General features: G+C 42.3%; 1 pseudogene; it reads right to left on the bottom strand.

Moving 5' to 3' along the window:
* Positions 1–338: 338 nt before the first annotated feature.
* Positions 339–18,036, bottom strand: LOC115204531 (CCR4-NOT transcription complex subunit 6-like; annotated as a pseudogene).
* Positions 18,037–24,299: the final 6,263 nt, after the last annotated feature.

The following is a 24,299-nucleotide window of genomic DNA, read 5'->3' as shown; positions in this document are numbered from 1 at the left end:
CCGCTGAGTTAGAGGACAGGCTTTTAGCACCTGGAGAGGTGGTGTCCGCATCAGCGAGTGGAAAAACCAGAAAGTTTGGCCTGCTCTCTCCAGAACCTTCAAACCTGCTACACTATTCAACACACCTTTATGGCAAGATACAGCAATGCAAGGGAATGGATTTGGAGTTGTAGAGGCTGAGACAGACTCTGGTTAAAAACAGGTATATCGGCCTCGTGGGTTTATCTAGTTGATCGGTGGCAACTTGAGATGTACTTGTTCACTGGAGTGTGGTTACACGACTCCTTCCCTATCAAAAAATCTCACTTTTAGATTTTACCATTTGCCACACAATACAATTCAACAACTAATCTGTAGGTGATGTAAAAACTATAACACCAAGGACTGCAAAGTGTGATATGGTGCGAAAAAAATTCTACATCAAATTGTGCCCAGGAAAGGAGGTAAAGACTTATCGTTGAGCTTGCCGTGAGCTTTTGCTTCAGTTAAAATCCTTGGGGAAAATGATGGCCGTACCCCACCTCCCCCTCTGATTGTACATAGATTTATCCAGAATATTCTTAATTGACTTTGCAGGAAAAATAGAACAAGATTAGAGCATCAGCTCCCTCGTGGCTCCGAAAACTACCTGCGCCCTGGCAGGTGGATTCCGTTGACTGACGACGGGTTGGGAAAGAGCAGCTCCAGTTGTGCAAACAGGGAGAAGTGATCGGAGGGGATGTGGGGGTGGGGACAGCCACTGATATTGTTCTCATGGAGCCAGTGAGGATCCAGAGGACCCAGAACCCCCAACACATTGAGCGTAGGCTGAGAGTAGAAGATGTAGTCAATGATGCCCTGCTGTGACGACCCTCCCACTCTGTCTGCCGTATTCTCTCTTGTTCTTGTTTCTTTATTAGGAGGCCGGTGGGCGGAGTTGGAAGGGTCGTCAGATGAATGGGAAACACCTGGGCTCGGGTGTTTCCCAGGATAAATGGACCTCTTCCACATTCATTGAGGAGACTCTCTCCACACAGACACCTTGCTGTTTTTGGTTGTGTAGTTTTGTGGTTTTGTTGGTTATTTGCTTTGGCACCTTTCAACACTCTGCATTATTACATTCAAGTATGCAACACACTCACTTACACTACTGATTACTGATTACACATGCCATTGTTACCTACTTAGTTGCTTTATTTAATAAATATATATTTTTGTTACCCTTTGTCTCCACGTTGTCTCCCTTTTGTTACGAACTATGAGTCGGTTCATAACAAGTGGGGGCTCATCCGGGATCTTGAACTTGTGTTTGGGAGAAAACGTGGAGGTATGTTAAATTCCGTAGGTACTTTGTTTGTAGATTTTGTTAGTTTGAGTTTGGTGCTCAGTATTGGTTGCTTTTGTTTGTTTGGTTTGTGTGCTGTGTTGGAGAGAGTACATTGGTTAGTTTCCAGGCCTCTGCCCAGCCTGGAAACGCTTGTTCTACTCGCTGTGGGAACATTGGTCTGAGGTGAGTACAATCAGCTGTGTACCTCGGTGGGAGATTTGGTTAGGGTAGTGAAACTTACTACCGGAGCTATAGCCTTTTTCCCCTGATAGGCTTAGCGACGTGTTTCATTTTGGAATATGTTGGGCATTGTTAATGTTTGTTATTTTTGTGTGGTGTCTGTGGACTGAGCGGTTGTCTCGGGAGCACATCCGTGGCTTGGTGGAATCTACCAGCGTGCTGGGGGGTTACTTCCTCGCCAGCGGGCTACAGTGCATAATTACCCACCGCAAATCTGCATGAAGACTAGGGTTGAGTTATTGTAGGTTTTGGGGAAGCTCCATATCTCATCTCTTTTCTGTGGTACCAGTGTGATTGTTTTTTCTCTTGTTGTGGTCTGATGTGCTCAGAGGGGTTGAGTGAGATATTTTTTTTTTCTCTCTCTCCCTTTCCTCTCTCTCTCTGACTATGGCGTCTAATGTAGACGAGTTCATTCGCTTTCCATCAGAGGAACTGTTAGACTTATGTACTAAAGAACAGCTGTTGAAGGTTGCTGAACACTACAAAATTGAAATTAGTGATAAACGTCTAAAAAATTCCATTAGGTTAATATTGAAGGCCAATCTGATGGAGAGTGGTATTCTTGACGTTACCACTGGGGCAGCCTCTGCTGAGGACTCGCCGTCTCCCCGATATGTCACAATTACCGCTCCATCGGTTAGTCCTAGTAATCTTCTTTTTGAACAGCAGAAAGAGCTGCTTCTGTTACAGCAAGAGCACGATCGTGAGAAGCTAGAGTACGATCGTATAAAATATGAAAAGGAATTGGCTGCTGATCAGTTAAAATATGAAAAGGAATTGGAATTTAAACAGGATAAGGAGCGTGCTGATCAGTTAAAATATGAAAAAGAATTGGCTGCTGATCAGTTAAAATATGAAAAGGAATTGGAATTTAAACAGGATAAGGAGCGTGCAGATCGGTTGAAATATGAAAAGGAATTGGCTGCTGATCAGTTAAAATATGAAAAGGAATTGGCTGCTGATCAGTTAAAATATGAAAAGGAATTGGAATTTAAACAGGATATCGAGCGTGCTAAAATCAAGCTGCAAAAAGAGCGACTAGAGTTGGTTAGGGAAGGAAAGCTCTCAGGAGAGAGTTTGCTCTGGGAAGGTGACCCAGAATTACTTAGGAATCGTTCCTCTTTTGGTCGTGCCCCGGACACATTTGACATTGTTGGGAATTTACGGTTGTTGCCTCAGTTTAATGAAAGGGATCCTGAGACATTCTTTTTGTTGTTTGAGCGAGTTGCTAACGCTAGGAGTTGGCCTGATTCTGATCGCGCTTTGATGTTGCAATGTGTGCTGACTGGTAAAGCGCAGGAAGCATATTCAGCTCTTAGTGTAGCCGACAGTGTCATTTATGATAAGGTTAAAACGGCGGTGTTACAGATTTACGAATTGGTTCCTGAGGCTTACCGCCAACGATTTAGAACTTTAAAAAGGGATGATAAACAAACTCATGTTGAGTTTGTGCGACAATTATCTTCACAGTTTAATCGCTGGTGTTCCGCCTCTGCAGTTATGACTTTCCAAGGGCTGTGTGAGCTGATTATGTTAGAGCAATTTAAGGACACAGTCCCTGATCGTATAGCCACGTATATTAACGAACGGAAAGTTAAAACTGTCGCTGAAGCTGCGGTTTTGGCAGATGAATATGTTTTGACTCACAAAACTGTTTTTGTAGAGCCCCGTATTCGGAGTGAGTGGAGACGTTCGGAGAGATTTGGACCTCGGTCACCGAGATACTCTGGTTCACGGGCAGAGTTTTATTCAACTAGGGTTGAGCCTGACTCCCATGGTAAAACTGACTTTGGTCAAGAGTGTCACTACTGTCTAGGCTCAGGACATTGGAAAAACGAATGTCCGGTTCTTAGGTCTAGGGATAAGTTCAGTACAGGTACTTTTGTTAAATCGAAGCCTACGGCGTTAGCTGCGCCTGTTCCACATCAGTTCACTCCTGACATATTGTCTCAGGCCCAGGGGCAGGTGAAAGTCCATATTGATCCAGACTATTTACCTTTCATTACGGAGGGTTTTGTGTCTCTGTTAGGAAGTAAGAACCTAGTGCCAGTGAAGATCCTAAGAGACACAGGTGCCTCTGAATCATTTGTGTTGGAATCTCTGTTACCCTTCTCTGCTGAGACTGATTCAGGGAATAGCGTGCTAATTAGGGGAATAGGTTTGAACACTCTGTCAGTTCCATTGCATAGATTAATGTTGGATTGTGGGCTGGTGAAAGGTGAGGTTGTTGTGGGGGTGCGTCCTTCATTGCCTATTGAGGGTATTGACGTTATCCTTGGGAATAACTTGGCTGGTGAGCGTGTGTGGCCTGTTGTGTCTCCAGCTCTAGTGGTTTCCAATACACCGGTAATTGTAGGGATTCCTGATGAGAGTGCGCAGAGTTTCCCAGAGGTGTTCTCTGCGTGTGCAGTGACGCGTTCTATGATCCATGGCGATCTAGTTACTGCGTCGGTAAATGAGAATACCACAAAGACGTCTATCACTGTTTTCCCCGTTATTCCGTTACCTGTACCCCGCTCCGATCTAATCGATGCGCAAAGGACTGACCCCACATTAGAGAAGTTGCGTGACCAAATTGTGCCTGTGGAACAGTTGGGAGATGTTGCACATGGATATTTTCTCCAAGAGGATGTCCTGATGAGAAAGTGGATGTCTCATGGTAGTTGTTTTCTGGGGGAGGCGATTAGTCAGGTTGTTGTACCAGTTAAGCTTCGTGAGTTGGTTTTGACCACTTCTCACAATGATGTTGCTGGACATATGGGTGTGAGGAAAACCTACAATCGTATATTAAGACATTTCTTTTGGCCTGGATTGAAGAGAGATGTTTCTGAGTTTATCAAAACTTGTCACACCTGTCAATTAACTGGTAAACCTAATCAAGCTATTAAGCCGGTACCACTGTTTCCTATTCCGGTACTCAGCCAACCTTTTGAGTACCTGATTATTGATTGTGTTGGTCCTCTGCCTCGTTCTAAAAAAGGTAGTAATTATTTGTTGACTGTGATGTGTCAGACCACTAGGTTTCCGGCTGCCTATCCTCTCCGGTCTATCACGACTAAGTCTGTGTTAAAAGCTTTGACTCAGTTTTTCTCACTGTTTGGAATTCCTAAGGTCATTCAGAGTGATCAAGGATCAAATTTCACCTCTACTCTCTTTGGTCAGGTTTTACAACAGCTCCATATTAAACACAATTTGTCTAGCGCCTATCATGCGCAAAGTCAGGGAGCACTGGAACGTTTCCATCAAACACTTAAGTCCTTATTGAGAGCTTATTGTACTGAGATGGATAAGGATTGGGAGGAGGGGTTGCCTTGGTTACTGTTAGCCGCTAGGGAGGTTTCACAGGAGAGCACAGGTTTCAGTCCAAATGACCTTGTGTTTGGACATAGGGTGCGTGGACTTTTATCTGTTCTCCAGGATGATTGGAAATCTCCCGAGCCTCCTCAGTCCTTGTTATCGTATGTGTGTGATTTCCGGCGACGCTTGTATGCCGCTGGTGAAATGGCGAAAGAAAAGCTATCATCTTCACAGGAAAGGATGAAGGGCATATTTGATCGTCGAACTGAGCCTCGTCACTTTAGTCCAGGTGACCAGGTTCTTGCTCTGCTGCCAATTATTGGTTCTCCTTTTCAAGCCAAGTTTCAAGGTCCATATACAGTGGTGCGTCAGTACACTGAGCAGAATTATCTAGTTGCCACTCCAGAACGGAGAAAAGCACACCAACTGTGCCATGTAAATTTGTTAAAACCCTATTATGCACGTTCAACGGAGACTAAACAGTGGGAGTCTAAAGAGGACGGTAAACCTGTTCTTTTGGCTGATACCGTTACATCCTTTGGTTCTTCTCATGCTAGGTCTGTGCATGATGAGGAAGATGTTCCTGGTCCCGACGATTGCGTATTGCAAGGTAGATTGAAAAATTCAGAGACACTGGATATTTTGGACAACCTTCTTAACCATCTACCTGTTGATGAGCGAAAAGAGATGGTTGATCTGATTCGGAAATTTCCAGAGTTGTTTGCTGATATACCAACACGTACCAACTTGATAGAGCATGATATTGACATTGGAGATGCTGACCCTATTCGTCAGCGGTTCTATAGAGTTTCTGCAGAGAAACTGCGTTGTCTGGATGCTGAGGTCAGGTACATGCTGGAGAGTAAGATAGCAGAGCCTTCTTTCTCCAGTTGGGCTTCTCCCTGTATATTGGTCAGTAAACCGGATGGAACAAACAGATTTTGTACGGACTACCGTAAGGTAAATGCTGTCACTAAGCCAGATTCATTTCCTCTTCCTCGAATGGAGGACTGCGTAGATAAAGTCGGAGCAGCTAAGTTTGTGAGCAAATTTGACCTGTTAAAGGGCTATTGGCAGGTGCCCCTAACGAGTAGGGCACGTGAAATCTCTGCCTTTATTACACCCTCTGGTCTGTACTCGTATTCGGTTATGAGTTTTGGCCTGCGTAATGCACCTGCCACTTTTCAGCGACTTATGAACAGGGTTGTTGCAGGGCTGGCCGGGTGCGCTGTTTATCTGGACGATGTAGTGATATATGCAGATACCTGGGAGGAACATCTGTCTCGTATTCAAGCCTTGTTTGAGCGGCTGGCTGCAGGTCACCTCACGATCAATTTGGCTAAATGTGAGTTTGCTCAGGCAACTGTTACATACCTTGGAAAGGTGGTTGGGCAGGGTGAAGTGCGTCCGGTTCGGGCTAAAGTGGTAGCTATTGATGCTTTTCCACCACCAACTACAAAAAAGGAACTTATGCGTTTCTTGGGAATGATTGGTTACTACCGTGGATTTTGTAGGAACTTTTCTACTGTGGTCGCTCCCTTGACAGAATTGTTGAAAGCTAAGGCTGTTTACGTATGGTCTTCTCATTGTCAACAGGCTTTTGAAGATGCAAAGAAGTTGCTTACCTCAACTCCGGTGCTGGCTGCTCCTCGTGTGGATTTGGCATTTACCTTGCAGGTGGATGCTAGTCATGTGGGGGCAGGTGCAGTTTTGCTGCAAGCAGATGTGTCTGGGGTTGAGAGGCCTGTTAGTTTCTTTTCCAGGAAATTTGACCGTTGTCAGTTGAACTACTCGGTCATTGAAAAAGAAGCGCTAGCACTCATTTGGGCGTTACAACACTTTGAAGTGTATGTTGGGTCGGGGGTAGTACCTATTGTGGTCTACACCGACCATAACCCTCTCACCTTTTTCAGGTCCATGATGTGTCCCAATCAGAGGATAATGAGATGGTGTTTATTTTTACAATCCTTCCATCTCGATGTGAGGCATATCCGGGGAACTGATAACGTGATTGCTGATGCGCTCTCTCGTGCGCCCTGTTCCTGAATATTTATGTGACTGCCCGTTGTTTGGTGTTGTCGTGTTCTGTCGTTCCTGTCTGTTCCCTCCTGGTCTCGTTGTCTTCTTTCCTCTTAAAAGTTGCTTCCTGTACACAAAGGTTGCTGAGGTCTGGGGAGAAGGAGATTGGCTGGGGCAAGTGGAAGATGAACATGTAACTTCTTGTAAATTTGGGACGCAGAGGCTGGTACGTTGTTCCGGGGTCCTTGTTGGTCCCCGGTTTTATGGGGGGGGGTGTGACGACCCTCCCACTCTGTCTGCCGTATTCTCTCTTGTTCTTGTTTCTTTATTAGGAGGCCGGTGGGCGGAGTTGGAAGGGTCGTCAGATGAATGGGAAACACCTGGGCTCGGGTGTTTCCCAGGATAAATGGACCTCTTCCACATTCATTGAGGAGACTCTCTCCACACAGACACCTTGCTGTTTTTGGTTGTGTAGTTTTGTGGTTTTGTTGGTTATTTGCTTTGGCACCTTTCAACACTCTGCATTATTACATTCAAGTATGCAACACACTCACTTACACTACTGATTACTGATTACACATGCCATTGTTACCTACTTAGTTGCTTTATTTAATAAATATATATTTTTGTTACCCTTTGTCTCCACGTTGTCTCCCTTTTGTTACGAACTATGAGTCGGTTCATAACACTGCACAGAGAGGAAAAGCACGTTAGATGGCAATACATTCACATCACCCGGGCTGGAGAAGATTTATCAGTGTGACCCAAGCCTTCATAATAGCCCAGGCTTTTAGAACATTCCAGACAGCTTGACACTAAATTTACACCAACGCTAAAAGAACGTGCTACACAGAAGAGGGAAGACGTGACAGTCTCACCTTGAAGTCGAAAGTATAGTTGGTGTAAGGCATCAGGCCGTTTTTATAGGCACTCTTCAGCTTGAAGTCGTGGGTGATCCTGCCGTTGGACGCGCCGTTCTTTCCGTTGCAGTTGAAGTTCGTTAAGCTGTCGATGTAGCGCAGCTCCTGAAAGTCTTTGTGGGTGCTGTCCACTCCACCCGAGCTCAGGAACTCCACCACACCTGCAAGCCCGCAAACACACATACCACCAGGCATTACAAATGTCACTACAGTAGAGCACGCTCACTATTCAACTGAGCCAGTCCAGTCGTCCACTCACCAGAGTCAGGCAGTGAGTTGAGGTCAGCACAAAGGACGAGTGGGACAGCGTTGGTCTCCCCGGAGATGGAGGCGAGCTTGAGGCTGCGTGTGGCCTTGTCTACGATGTTCTTCACCTCAGACAGGAACATGACGGTCTGGACCAACTTGACGTCCGAGTACGCCGGGTCCCAGTGCATGTGGGCGTTGGCCACCAGGAGCAGCTGTTTCTCCATGCCGTGCAGAGACTTCCCCGCTGGACAAACACACAGCATAACAGCAGCGTTTCTACATGGGAAACATTTAGAGCAGTCTGACTGAGGGTTGGTAGGCACCAGCAGGCTCGTAAGCATTCATTCAAACAGCACTTTCGTGCGTTTTGCCAGCAGCCCTTCGCAATTCTTCAAGCATTGCGCTGTTAATGACTTCAAGCCTGTCAACTCCCAAGATTAGGCTGGTGTAACCGATGTGAAATGGCTAGCTAGTTAGCCGGGTGCACGCTAATAGCGTTTCAAATGTCACTCGCTCTGAGACTTGGAGTAGTTGTTCCCCTTGCTCTGCATGGGTAACGCTGCTTCGAGGGTGGCTGTTGTCGATGTGTTCCTGGTTTGAGCCCAGGTAGGAGTGAGGAGAGGGACGGAAGCTATACTGTTACACTGGCAATACTAAAGTGTCTATAAGAACATCCAAAAGTCAAAGGTATATGAAATAAAAATCGTATAGAGAGAAATAGTCCTATAATTCCTACAACCAAAACTTCTTACCTGGGAATATTGAAGACTCATGTTAAAAGGAACCACCAGCTTTCATATGTTCCCATGTTCTGAGCAAGGAACTTAAACGTTAGCTTTCTTACATGGCACATATTGCACTTTTACTTTCTTCTCCAACACTTTGTTTTTGCATTATTTAAACCAAATTGAACACGTTTCATTTATTTGAGGCTAAATTGATAGTATTTATGTATTATATTAAGTTAAAATAAGTGTTCATTCAGTATTGTTGTAATTGTCATTATTACAAATTAAAAAATAAATAAATAAAAATGTATTACTTTTTTTTTTTTTTTTGGTCCTCCAATAAATCGGTATCGGCGTTAAAATCATAATCGGCCGACCTCTAATTTAAACCCTATGGAATTCCCGCTTCTTTCTTGTGTGGTGAGACCTACCAGACTGCTCCATCATCTCCTTGCGCACCTCCAGAAGCGCAGCCACACCAATGTTGTCCTTAGTCATGACTCTGTTGAGCATGGCCTCAGAGCCCTCAGAGTTGGCCATAGCCAGCTGGTTGAATTCCACCGTGTGTTTCTGTACCAGCCTGAATCTATACATTAGAGAGGAGGAGAGGCAGAACAGACCAGTGAGAGGAGGAGAGGCAGAACAGAAAGGTGAGTGCAATGTGCTGCCTATGGGACAGCTTAAAAAGGCTATTCTGCAATGGCTGAACTTGGAATCATTACACCTCTGAAACACACACACAGTAAATGTCATACATACAGTACACACACTAAGGATGCACATTTTAGTAAATTTTCCTGCCAACTAACTGACCCTCAACCAGTTAAACAGTAAAATGACATGACCAACAGAAAACACTTTCAGAGATCTGTATATAATAAAGAGATGTTTATTTCTGCCCCCTAATAAATGGTAGTCATCCCAAGGCTGGAAGGCAGGCGACAGAAACACATTGGGCTTGTTTTGGACAGATTTTGGCGAGAGTGAAACCTCCCGCTTCCTCTCTTATACTATACATGCCTATAAGGACCGGACATTTTTAATTAACCTCTCTGGGGTTAGGTGGGACGCTAGCGTCCCACCCGCGGGACACACTATTCAACAGCCAGTGAAATAGCAGGGCAGCAAATTCAAAACAACAAAAACATCATAATTCAAATTTTTCAAACATACAACTATTATATCCCATTTTAAAGATACACTTCTCGTTAATCCAGCCACATTGTCCGATTTTAAAAAGGCTTTACGACGAAAGCATAACATTAGATTATGTTAGGACAGCGCCGAGACAAGAAAAACCACACAGCCATTTTCCAAGCAAGGAGAGGCGTCACAAAAAACAGAAATACAGCTAAAATTAAGTACTAACCTTTGATCTTCATCAGATGGCACTCATAGGACTTCATGTTACACAATACATGTATGTTTTGCTCGAGTTCATATTTATATCCCAAAAAAACATTTTACATTGGTGTGTAATGTTCAGAAATGTTTTGCCTCCCAAAACTTCCGGTGAATGAGCACATCAATTTACAGAAATACTCATCATAAACGTTGATAAAATATTCAACAGTTATTCAAAGAATTATAGATACACTTCTCCTTAATGCAACCGCTGTGTCAGATTTCAAAAAAGCTTTACGGCGAAAGCAAATTTTGCAATAATCTGAGTACAGCGCTCAGATATCAAAACAAGCCATACAGATACCCGCCATTTTGGAGTCAACAGAAATGACAAAAATTACATTATAAATATTCACTTACCTTTGATGATCTTCATCAGAATGCACTCGCAGGGATCCCAGTTCCACAATAAATGTTTGTTTTGTTCGATAAAGTCCATAATTTATGTCCAAATACCTCCTTTTCGTTCGCTCATTTAGTCCACTACTCCAAATGCAGGAAGCGCACGCAAAATGTCACGACGAAAAGTCAAAAAGTTATATTTACGTTCGTAGAAACATGTCAAACGATGTAAAGCATCAATCTTTAGGATGTTTTTATCATAAATCTTCAGTAATATTCCAACCGGACAATTCCAATGTCTTCAAAAAAGAAAAGGAACACAGCTAACTCTCACGTGAGCGAGCACCTTTGAGCTCATGTCATTTTCTCACTCATCTACTTCCAGGAGCTCTTATTATCTCCCCAGTCACAGTAAAAGCATGAAACAATGTTCTAACGACGGTTGACAGCTAGTGGAAGCCTTAGAAAGTGCAAAATGAACCCTAAGTCACTGTATAGGCAATCACTTGAAAAACTACAAACCTCAGATTTCCACACTTCCTGGTTGGATTTTTCTCAGGTTTTTGCCTGCCTTATGAGTTCTGTTATACTCACATATGAGTTCTGTTATACTCACAGACATCATTCAAACAGTTTTAGAAACTTCAGAGTGTTTTCTATATGCATATCCTACCTTCTGAGCCTGAGTAGCAGGCAGTTTACTATGGGCACGCCTTTCATCCGGACGTCAAAATACTGCCCCCTACCCTAGAGAAGTTAAGAGCTTAAAAATGGAACCATGCAACAATAGCAAGCCTATCGACTTACAGTCAAAAAGCTATAGTCTATTATTGAACATGCAACTGCTGTAATGAAGCAGCTAAGTCATTTTCAAACATTTACCAAAATGAAATTAGCTGGAAAACACAGTTCTAAACAGCAGACCAAAATGTGACAGAGATGAAACTCTCCACTAGAAACTTAGAGGGGGAATCGACAACAACTAGGCTGTGTTGCTAATATGACCAGGATCGTGCCTTCGGCTCCAGGACAACAAAAGACAGTTGATATGTAAACCAATAAAACAGGAGAGAAATGCTGGTTAATGGCATCAAGAAGTCTTTATAAAATAATTGCCTCCACGTTTCTATGGAAAGATTTTAATTAAGACATGCCTCATTATTTGAAGTAAAGTAAAACGTTCAGCATTCAGACAATTACTAGCTCAAGCTCAGATTGCGAAGTGGTGGGTGACGCGCTGATAGCCTCCCTACCGTTGACTATAGCCTACGCACTCGAATGGCAAGAGGGAGGCGCGCTTGATTTACAAGTTGAGATTGACAAATAAAAAAAAAAGCTCCTTTTAAAACTGTGGCGATCAATTTTATTTTATTTTACACACGATTGCATTTAGAATTGTTATTTGTTGCGCAATGAAGGGGCTTATAAAAGCATGTTTCACTCCAGTGAAGAGCTGATAGGACATTCCTCTCCTCAAACTAGTCTCTGTATGCTGTGAGTGTGTGATAAATAAGATATATGATGACTAACGAAAATACACAAGTGACAATTTAATTCCACTAAATTATGCAAATGAACTATGGACCGATAAGCATGACTGGTCAAATGTATTTTTGGCGGCTAACCGATTAACATCCTTAATACATACGTGAGCTCACAATCTAATTAGGACTGACAGTTGGCACTGTGGTGTCAACTCACTTTTCGGTTCTATAAAATATGGCGCAGCCGTCCACATGCTTGCGGTCGCAGTCTGACATGGTCCTGGCACGGGACTTAGGGCTAAAGAAGCTCTCGTAACCTTGCTCCTTCAGCTCTGGCAGGAAATAGCTGTAGTACTGAACTGTTTCCACTTCCTGTTAAGGAAAAACCAGGACAATTCCAGTTAGTGTACATTTTGAAGGTGCATTATTCAAATCAAATCAAATCAAATCAAATTTATTTATATAGCCCTTCGTACATCAGCTGAAATCTCAAAGTGCTGTACAGAAACCCAGCCTAAAACCCCAAACAGCAAGCAATGCATGTGAAAGAAGCACGGTGGCTGGGAAAAACTCCCTAGGAAAAACTTCTGAGAAAGGCCAAAAACCTAGGAAGAAACCTAGAGAGGAACCAGGCTATGAGGGGTGGCCAGTCCTCTTCTGGCTGTGCCGGGTGGATATTATAACAGAACATGGTCAAGATGTTAAAATGTTCGTAAATGACCAGCATGGTCAAATAATAATAATCATAGTAGTTGTCGAGGGTGCAACAAGCACGTCCGGTGAACAGGTCAGGGTTCCGTAGCCGCAGGCAGAACAGTTGAAACTGGAGCAGCAGCATGGCCAGGTGGACTGGGGACAGCAAGGAGTCATCATGCCAGGTAGTCCTGAGGCATGGTCCTAGGGCTCAGGTCCTCCGAGAGAAAGAAAGAAAGAGAGAAAGAGAGAATTAGAGAGAGCATATTTACATTCACACAGGACACCGGATAAGACAAGAGAATACTCCAGATGTAACAGACTGACCCTAGCCCCCCGACACATAAACTACTGCAGCATAAATACTGGAGGCTGAGACAGGAGGGATCAGAAGACACTGTGGCCCCATCCGATGATACCCCCGGACAGGGCCAAACAGGCAGGATATAACCCCACCCACTTTGCCAAAGCACAGCCCCCACACCACTAGAGGGATATCTACAACCACCAACTTACCGTCCGAAGACAAGGCCGAGTATAGCCCACAAAGATCTCCGCCACGGCACAACCCAAGGGGGGGGGCGCCAACCCAGACAGGAAGACCACGTCAGTGGCTCAACCTACTCAAGTGACGCACCCCTCCCATGGACGGCATGGAAGAACACCAGTAAGTGTATAGGACCTGTAACCTATGGAAATCAAACCTCCATTCTCTTCCGACAGATGTCACTCTAACGTGACACGGTCGTCCTGCTATCTGATGAAAGACGATGATCTATGCCCTAAATGCTAGACCGATTGTACATGCACGTGTCATAATTCATTGCAAAGGTCAGTATTAAATACCAGTGTGTCCGTCTGCCCACCTGCAGGCTGATGATGTCAGCGCTGCAGTTCAGGATCTCCTGCATGATGGACTTCTTCCTGTACTCCCAGTTGAGGGCCCAAGAGGGGCAGTAGCCGTACAGCTGGCGCGTGGCGTACTTATCACACAGCACATCACTGAGAACAGGGCTAGCAAAGGACAGAGGGACGTACACAGGAGATTATCCTAGTCTCATTAGGGCTCTGAATATGATCAACACACACACAACGATGTGTGTGTTGATATGTGGCTTTCAATAGGCAATGCAAGTGATTTGTAAGGGTGGATGAGTTTGTTACCTGCTGTTCTTGCCCGGTCCGGCTCGGCCTGAACAATCCATGATCTGGGTGGGGGCTGCTCTGAGCTGACTGGGACAGATAGGGGGAACATGAGTCATCCTTACACTGCTCCTCAAGGAGAAGTAACCACTTGAATAGGATCATCAAGATCAACTGACAGAGCCAAGTCATTCCATTCACCCAATGTCAAAGAAAAGCACAACTTATTTAATACCTGCTAACTAACACACTCACAATTCAACAACACAGGAGCAACAAGATCATTTTCTTGGATTTGGACTCACCTAGTTTAGTTCCTGACAGATTGCCCAGAAGGTTTTTGAGCAGTTTCCTTGTGCCATCATGTTCCTGGTAGAGGTTCAATATTTCTTGTGCAAGTGGGTTTCCTGAGGAGGAAACAGAAAGAAAATGAAGACACTACACAGGTTCAAGGATGCAGAATGAAAACTATGCCACATCTCTCATTCTGTGACCTCTACTCTGGAAATCACTTGGCTGAGCAACCAAATAGGCATACACAGATTATTATTAGAGCTAAAACTACACAAGGGAATCCTTAGAAAAAACCCATGCAAGATTTCAAATCCCTATGAACTTAGATAACCCAAACAACCAAAACGTAAATAATTATGAAGCGAAGCTTACCTTTTAATCCCAGTGTTTGTAACTGAAACAGTTTTCCAAGCTCAAAAGGTAGAACCCTCAACTGGTTGTTGTTTAAAAGAAGTTCCCTGTAGAAGAGGTAAGACAGACACGTTTTAGGATGCTAGGGACAGAATAAGAATCAGAAAGTAATCAAAGAAGTGAAGGCTTTTGTCAAGTCACCAGGGCTGTAGAAATCCCTCTGAAGAAACACATAACGATCATCTGTCAATCAATAAGTATCTGTTTAGGTCATTTCCATGTCTGCTCAGCCCGCTGTTTCATTGAGGGTCAGGTGCAGAAGAGGGAACACACAGGAGCAATACAAACAAAAATATAAATTTCCTTGAAACAGAGGAACTAGCTATTACCAATTTCAATCATAATGAGGAATAAGGATATGCAATACCACACATGGGAGCCTGAAATGTCTCTTCATCCATCTCCTTTATAGAATGTGCCCTCAGTCTAAATTCCCTAGACTCTGAAATGGCAATGTTGACTGAATGAACAAACACACTTAACATTTCCAATTATAATGGAAACAGCTCAAAACAGGGGTTGAAGCATGAGAATTGTAGAAAGGGGTTAAATTAAACAGAAACCAGGTTAATTCCAATGCTATTTTGTAAAAGAGGAACAGCAAACTCTTCTCTTTAACAGGCCATATCAACAGCTGTTAGTGCATATCATTTCTCATGTGGAAGACAATAACAGTAATGTGGATTTTAGTTCTCCAAACTAGCATCACTTAGTGCACGTTGAATTGTCGCCACCGTAGACACTATGTCGCCACTGTAGACTGACAGACACCATGTTGCCAAGCTCGGCAGGCAGGCTCCTGATCTTGTTGGATGAGAGGTCCAGGTACACCAGGTTTTGAAGTTTGGCAATATCGGGCGGGATATGACAGAGGGAGTTATCGCCGATATGAAGAGCAGTGAGGTGAGTCAATGTCCATAACGAGGTGCTCAGACTCCTCACTTTACCTGTCCAGGCGAGTGGGGGAATGAGGTGACAAGAGAGTCAGTGAAAACAAGTGCACAGAAATACAGTACAGTAATTTAAATAGAAATAAAGAACACACCTACTAGGCCACGGAGGTTGCTGAGGGGAGAACGGCACATAATGAACAGAGCAAAGGGAATGGCATCAAACACCTGGAAACCATGTGTTTGAAACGACTCCAGTCATTACCCCGAGCCCATTCGCCCCAATTAAGGTGCCACCAACCTCCTGTGCATAGGCTTACGTGTGGAAGCCTTCAAATCAAATTGTATTTTGTCACATGCACCGAATACAACAGGTGTAGACTTTAGAGGTCGACCGATTAATCGGAATGGCCGATTAATTAAGGCCGATTTCAAGTTTTTGTAACAATCGGTAATCGGTCTTTTTGGCCACCGATTTGCCGATATATATATTTTTTACACCTTTATTTAACTAGGCAAGTCAGATTAAGAACACATTCTTATTTTCAATGACGGCCTAGGAACGGGGGTTAACTGCCTTGTTCAGGGGGGATTCGTTTTTGCAACCTTCTGGTTACTAGTCCAACGCTCTAACCACCTGCTACTTTGCACTCCACGAGGAGCCTGCTTGGCAGGCTGACTACCTGTTACGCGAGGGCAGCAAGAAGCCAAGGTAAGTTGCTAGCTAGCATTAAACTTATCTTATAAAAAACTATCAATCTTAACATAATCACTAGTTAACTAGACATGGTTGATGATATTGCTAGTTTATTTAACGTGTCTTGCGTTGCATATAATCAATGCAGTGCCTGCTAATTTCTCATCAAATCACAGCCTACTTCAATAAACGGGTGATGCTTTAACAAGCGCATTTGCGAAAAAAGCACTGTCGTTGCACCAATGTACCTAACCATAAATATCAATGCCTTTCTTTAAAATCAATAAACAAGTATATATTTTTAAACCTGCATATTTAGTTAATATTGCCCGCTAACATGAAATTGTGTCACATCTCTAGCGTTCATTGCACGCAGAGTCAGGGTATATGCAACAGTTTGGGCCGCCTTGCTCGTTGCGAACTAATTTGCCAGAATTTTACGTAATTATGACATAACATTGAAGGCTGTGCAATGTAACAGGAATATTTAGACTTAGGGATGCCATCCATATTTCACTGAAAGGAAAAAACGTTTTGTTTTCAAGATGATAGTTTCCGGATTCGACCATATTAATGACCTAAGGCTCGTATTTATGTGTGTTTATTATAATTAAGTCTATGATTTGATAGAGCAGTCTGACTGAGCGATGGTAGGCACCAGCAGGCTCGTAAGCATTCATTCAAACAGCATTTTCGTGCGTTTTGCCAGCAGCTCTTCATTGCGCTGTTTATGACTTCAAGCCTGTCAACTCCCAAGATTAGGCTGGTGTAACTGATGTGAAATGGCTAGGTAGTTAGCTGGGTGCGCGCTAATAGCGTTTCAAACGTCACTCGCTCTGAGACTTGGAGTAGTTGTTCTTCCCCTTGCTCTGCATGGGTAACGCTGCTTCGAGGGTGGTCGATGTGTTCCTGGTTCGAGCCCAGGTAGGAGCGAGCAGAGGGACGGAAGCTATACTGTTACACTGGCAATACTAAAGTGCCTATAAGAACATCCAATAGTCAAAGGTATATAGATCAATAACTACAACCTAAAAAACTTCTTACCTGGGAATATTGAAGTCTCATGTTAAAAGGAACCACCAGCTTTCATATGTTCTCATGTTCTGAGCAAGGAACTTAAACGTTAGCTTTCTTACATGGCACATATTGCACTTTTACTTTCTTCTCCAACACTTTGTTTTTGCATTATTTAAACCAAATTGAACATGTTTCATTATTTATTTGAGGCTAAATTGATTTTATTGATGTAATATATTAAGTTAAAATAAGTGTTCATTCAGTATTGTTGTAATTGTCATTATTACAAATAAATGTTAAAAATAATAATAAAAATGAAAAAATGAAAAAAAGAAATCGACCGATTAATCGGTATCAGCTTTTTTGGTCCTCCAATAATCGGTATCGGGAAAAATCATAATCGGTCGACCTCTAGTAGACTTTACCGTGAAATGCTTACTTACAAGCCCTTAACCAAAAACGCAGTTAAGAAAATAGTTAAGGAGACATTTACTAAAACAAATTTAAAAAATAGTAACACAAGAAACAATTATGAGGCTATATACCGGGGGTACAGGTTAGTCGAGGTCATTTGTACATGTAGTTAGGGGTGAAGTGACTAATACATACTAACGCCGTCACCACAATGAGCTTTTTGACATGCGCTAAGCCAAACAGTTTCATCTGTATTGGATGCTATAGCATGTGATGCCGCCCCAACCGGTCCTCACCACTGATTTCGAGCTCAGCCCAGTATGACTTCTTCCCGTTGGCTGCCTCCTCAGTGGACATTATCGTGTACATTCGCCTCGGGTCGGGAGGATCATATTTTTCCTTGGGCATCCCTGTAATACTAACACAAAAATACATTGCATGATCCATTTTAAACCATTCCCTCAAAGGGCTATCCTGGAGATTTTGGCTCATAGGCAAATAGCCTAACACATGAATTCCTAGGACACCTAATATTCACAAACCCGTGAGGGAAAAAAACAACATGACAGTATGATAATGCAACTTCAATACAGTACTTTGCAAGCCTTTAGCCTAAAGGAATTACAATTCACCACTTATTCCACGAGGCCATCTCCAAACATGCAAAGCAGTAGACAACAGGGTTTTTTTTCAGAAACTAAATGTACACCTCTAGTAAAACCACTCCGTAGACAGCTGCTTCAACCTGCCATTCATTCAGCGCCACAGATTCAGACCCTGTGCCAAATGGTCGTCAGTAGTTACCACAGCCAAAGTCATGAACCATTTCTACAATTTCTCTTAAAATCTGATTAAATCTCATCCTAGCCTTAACCACACTGCTAACCTCATGGCTAATACTAACCTTAAATTAAGATCAAAAAGCACATTTTGTTTTTATATATTTTTTTTACGATATAGCCAATTTTGACTTTATGGCTGTGGTAACTAGTGGAAACAGTGCCATAAAAAAACAAGAGGCTATTGAATGAGCACTCTTAAGAGAGCCATAGAAAAACACGTATACACAAATTATTATGCTTCAATTCTAAAATAAAGTAACATCTTAACACAATCAGAAAAACACAGGGTCATGAACAGATTGACACTGTAGGGGACGTGTCAAGATTGTACAAACAGCAAAATCCACGTGTTGAGTTTAGGAGCTACCACAAAAGCACATCAAAAGCAAAGACTTGATAAAATAGCTAGCCTAGCTATCTTAATGACAAAAACAAGACCTTCCTGTAAATCAAATTTTAACTTCAGGCCAGTTTGGGAGGGGGTTGTGCTGTGCTGCCAATAAGCATAAACACACATACCTTGCTAACGTTACTTATTCTGATACATAAAATAACTTTCCATCACGTTGACAGTGTGGCTAACACAGTGTGGCTAACGCAGTGTGGCTAACACGTTCACAAACCTCTTTTGACAAATTGAAGTCAAAGACTAGTGGATTGCATCTTGCAAGTTGTTAGCAAGCTAGCTAACTTCTATAATAGTTCATTTTTGACAGTGGTTACTGGTTTAGCTAAACTACTAAGTAAACACTTGACATAGCATATGCTACCAAACGTTAATAACCACATGCCATCCAAACCAACATTTCATGATAACTAGCAACTATGACAGACAGTTAACTGATCCATCTAACTTTGTTAGTTCAACACAAATGCAGCCATCTTTGCCATTCGGCTTGATTTGCATACTGGGTACAGTTTATATAAATTGGCTTAATTACATTGAGCCGTATGAGCTTCAGAGGTAGCTATTTTAGTTAGCTAGCCTTTCGAGCACATTTACATAACTAACCAGATATCAGTTATCAAATACTTCAGCCTCCCTCGACTTCTAGATTGACTTCAGAGTCTAGTTAGCTAGCTAACGCTAGTTAGAAAAACAGAAACCAATAGTTAAAGTAGCGACAAGGAAACGTTTTGCTATATAGCTGGCTAACTAGCTTATTTAGTTTGACAACTAGCGTTAGGGTTCTAGCTAGCTACCCATTTTTATTGTTAGCTAACTTGGTTAGCATTCGTGTTGGTTAGCTGACTGGTATTAGCTATCTAGCATGCAGATGATGTAAGTTAATGCTTCAAAGTCCCTGTGATAAGGTTAGCGATAAACTGAAGTCCAAACTGAACAGAACTACACTCTCTTCTACCATTGTCTTAAATATATTTAATGGTCTCGTTGCAAAAGCTAAATTGTCGCAAGGGAATTTTTATTTAGTTATTTTATTTCACCTTTATTTAACCCGGGTAGCAAAGATTATAGCAAACACCACTGAAACTGAATTGGTGCTCGCTAGCTTTGCAAATTCAGCTATTGTTGGAAGCCAGCTAATATGAAACAAACTATTAAAATTACAAAAGATTGCAGCATATGTTGTGTAAATGGTGAACTCATACAGCTGTCAACTCTTGTCATTTTAATCCGTTTCACATTTGCTAGCTACCTTTTAGATCGAAGCCCAAATAGAATGATAGAAGATGATAGAAGCCCATCTCCTACTGTAAATAACCTACACACTGTGTGTGTGTGTAGCCAGCCAGCCAGCCAGCCAGGTAGAAAAATGGCAGAAAAATAAAAGACGGACATCAGAGTATTTTTCAATACACCAAAACGCATAGTAAGAACCCTAGTAGCCTAATATCTCAAAGACTAGTTGATAAAATGTTCATAAGAAAGAAATGAAATTCTAATGGAAATGTTTCACAATGATGTCATTAGGCAGAGCAGGCAACAGATGGCACGCAGACAGCAGAGTTGGGGACAGATATGCAGGGACAGACTGGCAGAGACAGGGAGTCTCAGGTAAGTTTGTTGAGTCTTTGTTTGGCAACATTATGAAAGGTTCTCAATTTTTTTGACTTGTAAAATAGGAACATAATTGGAAAATGCCATGGATACCCCCACTCTCAACTTAAACTGGTGACTGAACTAAGATTTGTTAAAGGCAATGGTATTGCTGTTGTGATTAGTTGTGTAGTTTTGGGTACCGGTAGTTAGGAGTACGACAAACACCTTATTTCTTTGGTTCCTCAATATACATTTACCATATTACAATGTAGGCTATGTGTTACAGCACTACTTTTGGTGTCCCCCTCAGGAATTGCCTTGAGAAAATTTCGTGTAATTGTCCCCTCCAAAGTTGATATCAGATTTTCGCCCCTGGGATGAGCGATGGCCGAGCGGCATAGGCAAAGTCCAGTAGATGGTTTAAAATACAGTATATACATGTAATATGAATAATGTAAGATATGTAAACATTATTGAAGTGGCATTATTTAGAGTGGCATTGTTTAAAGTGACTAGTGATCCATTTATTAAAGTGTGTGGGCAGCAGCCTCTCTGAGTTAGTGACTGCTGTTTAGCAGTCTGATGGCCTTGAGATAGAAGCTGTTTCTCAATCTCTCGGTCCCAGCTTTGATGCACCTGTACTGACCTCGCCTTTTGGATGATAGCGGTGTGAACAGGCAGTGGCTCGGGTGGTTGTGGTCCTTGATGATCTTTTTGGCCTTCCTGTGACATCGGGTGCTGTAGGTGTCATGGAGGGCAAATATTTTGCCCCTGGTGATGTGTTGTGTAGACCGCATCACTCTCTGGAGAGCCTTGCTGTTGAGGGCGGAGTAGTTGCCGTACCAGGCTGTGATACAGCCCGACAGGATGCTCTCGATTGTGCATCTGTATAACTTTGTCAGGGTTTTGGGTGACAAGCCAAATTTCTTCAGCCTCCTGAGGTTGAAGAGGCACTGTTGCGCCTTCTTCACCACACTGTCTGCGTGGGTGGACCATTTCAGTTTGTCTGTGATATAGACATACTGACAAACTGAATGTGCTTTGTACACTTCTTAAGGGTAGGGGGCAGTGTTCGGAAGTTCGGATGACTGATGTGCCCTTTTACTCAGGCCCAGAAGCTAGGATATGCATATTATTGGTGGCATTGGATAGAAAACACTCTTGAGTTTCTGGAACTGTTAAAATAATGTCTGTGAGTATGACAGAACTGATATGGCAGGCAAAAACCCAAGGACAATCCATCCAGAATTTTTTTTTGAGGTTACAGGCCATTTCAACGCTAGCCTATGGGATAGACAAATAAATAGGACCCAGATTGCAGTTCCTATGGCTACCACTAGATGTCAACAGTCTTTAGACAGGGTTTCAGGCTTGTTTCTTGAAAAATAAACAAGTAGTTGAAGTTTTTCCAAGGTGTCCTTCATTAGAAAAGTAGTCTTGTTGCGTGCGTGAATGAGGTGCGCGCTCTTCGTTATTTATGTTCCCTATTGAACATACTATTCTCCGTCTTAAATATGATCGTTTATTTAGATATTAGAGTACCTGAGGATTAATTCGAAACTTTGTTTGAAATGTTTGGGCGAACTTTACGGGTAACCTTTTGGATTTGTTTGTATGCATGTTGAACGAGTGGATTACTGAGATCAATGGCACCAACTAAACATACTTTTTTGGATATAAAGAAGGACTTTATCGAACAAAACGACCATTCATTGTGTAGCTGTGACCCTTGGGATTGCAAACAGAGGAAGATCCTCAAAGGTAAGTGATTTATTTTATCGCTATTTGTGATTTTGTGATGCCTGTGCTGGTTGAAAAAGTATTTTCATGTGGGGCGCTGTCCTCAGATAATTGCATGGTATGCTTTCGCCGTAAAGCCTTTTTGAAATCTGACAACGCGGTTGGATTAACAAGAAGTTAAGCTTTTAAGTTATGTAAGACACTTGTATTTTCATGAATGTTTAATATTACGATTTTTGTATTTTGAATTTCGCGCTCTGCAATTTCACTGGATGTTGTCGTAGGTGTCCCGCTAGCGGTTCATGCGCCCTAAGATTAAGTTATACCAGCTCCAGTAAAAAGATCAGAGACTCGGGTGACTTCTACGTCATCTTTACTAAACACCATAAACACAATTAACAATTGAAACAATTAACACAGCAGACAAAAACAAGGTTTGACCACTCCTCAAAAATGGCTTGAACCCTGGTCTTCAAAAGAAGCAAAGATAGTCATTTTCTTGATGTCAACTGCCTTCACATAGAACATCTCATAATCTCTCTGTAACTGAAACATGAATGGTTCCTTGAGGATAATATTTTCTTCTTCATGCAGGCCATCATACAACCGTTGTTCTTTAAGGGTTGTAATGTGGTCTTCCACGTCCATCCCAATTACACTAAGGAGGGAAACAGTGCCTTTAAATGTTTGGCGTTCGCACCACCTTGCTGCCTCAAGGGTGTCCCTTAGAAGAACATCTGCTTCCTTGAAGAAAAAGGAAGAATAAATATTAAGACTTGTGTCTTATTGGGTGATCAAGACAAATTACACGCCACTATCACAATTTCACCATGCAAACAAAAGCCACTATTACTAAAGGGATTTTCAGTGATATCTATAACTACTCAAAAAGTCATCTCAACTATTATATCTTGCCATGCATCAAGCCTTCACCATTACACACAGTAGACTACATACCCAGTTCATTGCTCCCAGTTCGCCATGCATTTTGTTTTCAGTATCGTCTAGAAAGAAAACAGATTGTGGTCATTAAGTAATGTAAGGGAACCTCTAGGGATGTGTGTACAATAATGCACTTTACTTTAGCTAATAGCCTATACAGTATCTGATCCTGCAGAGCTGGATGCCGATGTGACATGCTGTGATTTATTGGGGGGGGGGGGGGCACGTCTTCTACGTCATCCTGAAATATATTGGGGGGGGGGGTAAAGTCTTTAAACATTGGTTTAAGACTATACCACTCATCATATGACACCTCCTACCTGTAGTGGATTTTGTTTTCGTCGCCTTTTTCGATCATTAAACCTCTCTTCTTCAGACCGTAGTGAGTGAATGACATACATTAAATATGAACATATATTCAGGTCAGTCTGGCTACAGTGAAACAAATGATTTTAACAATGCAAATTAAACGTTTTTATAATGTTCAAGACTGATGGCATGGGAAAGTTCTGCAGGAGAACTTGGCACCACCGTCGCCTAATTTGCTGCATGTTTTCCTTTGAAAAAGAAAATCACACAATCAGATGTGTATCCCAAAAAAACTTATATCCACTAGTGATGAGAATTTCAGATTTTATACATACCTCAGTGAAATCACACTGTGCTTCCATTGAAATGTACAGAGCGTACTGTAAGTTAAGAAAGAGTAGGTTGTTAAAAATACACTACAGGTAGGTGTCATATGATGAGTGGTATAGTCTTAAACCAATGTTTAAAGACTTAACCCCCCCCCTCAATATATTTCAGGATGATGTAGAAGACGTGACCCCCCAAGAAGTCACAGCATGTCACACCAGCATCCAGCTCTGCAGGAGTTTGATGTATGAATTGTGTATGTAGTGTAAAAACTGTAGGAAATAGGTCCCAAAAAGTGTCAAGATAAATAAACAAGAAAAAGTATGAGCAATAACAATTGTATGCTTTGCATGCTGCAAGCATAGAAATAATAACTTTTCATATGTTATAACCACAGAAAATAGGACTAATATATAAAGAATAGCCAGCATCTTACCATCAAAACAAACTGGATACTGATGGTAAGTCAGGTGCTTCAGAAACTGTGTTCTGTTAATTATTGTTGTCATGCAATAGTGTCATGCAATAATGAAAGTGTGTCACATTTCTACAATGAAAGCCACACTTTATGATTGTGAACTCTGAAAGA

Source organism: Salmo trutta, chromosome 12, assembly GCF_901001165.1.
Source record: "Salmo trutta chromosome 12, fSalTru1.1, whole genome shotgun sequence".
NCBI classification, from domain to species: domain Eukaryota; kingdom Metazoa; phylum Chordata; class Actinopteri; order Salmoniformes; family Salmonidae; genus Salmo; species Salmo trutta.
This window is presented reverse-complemented; position numbering and strand designations above follow the sequence as displayed.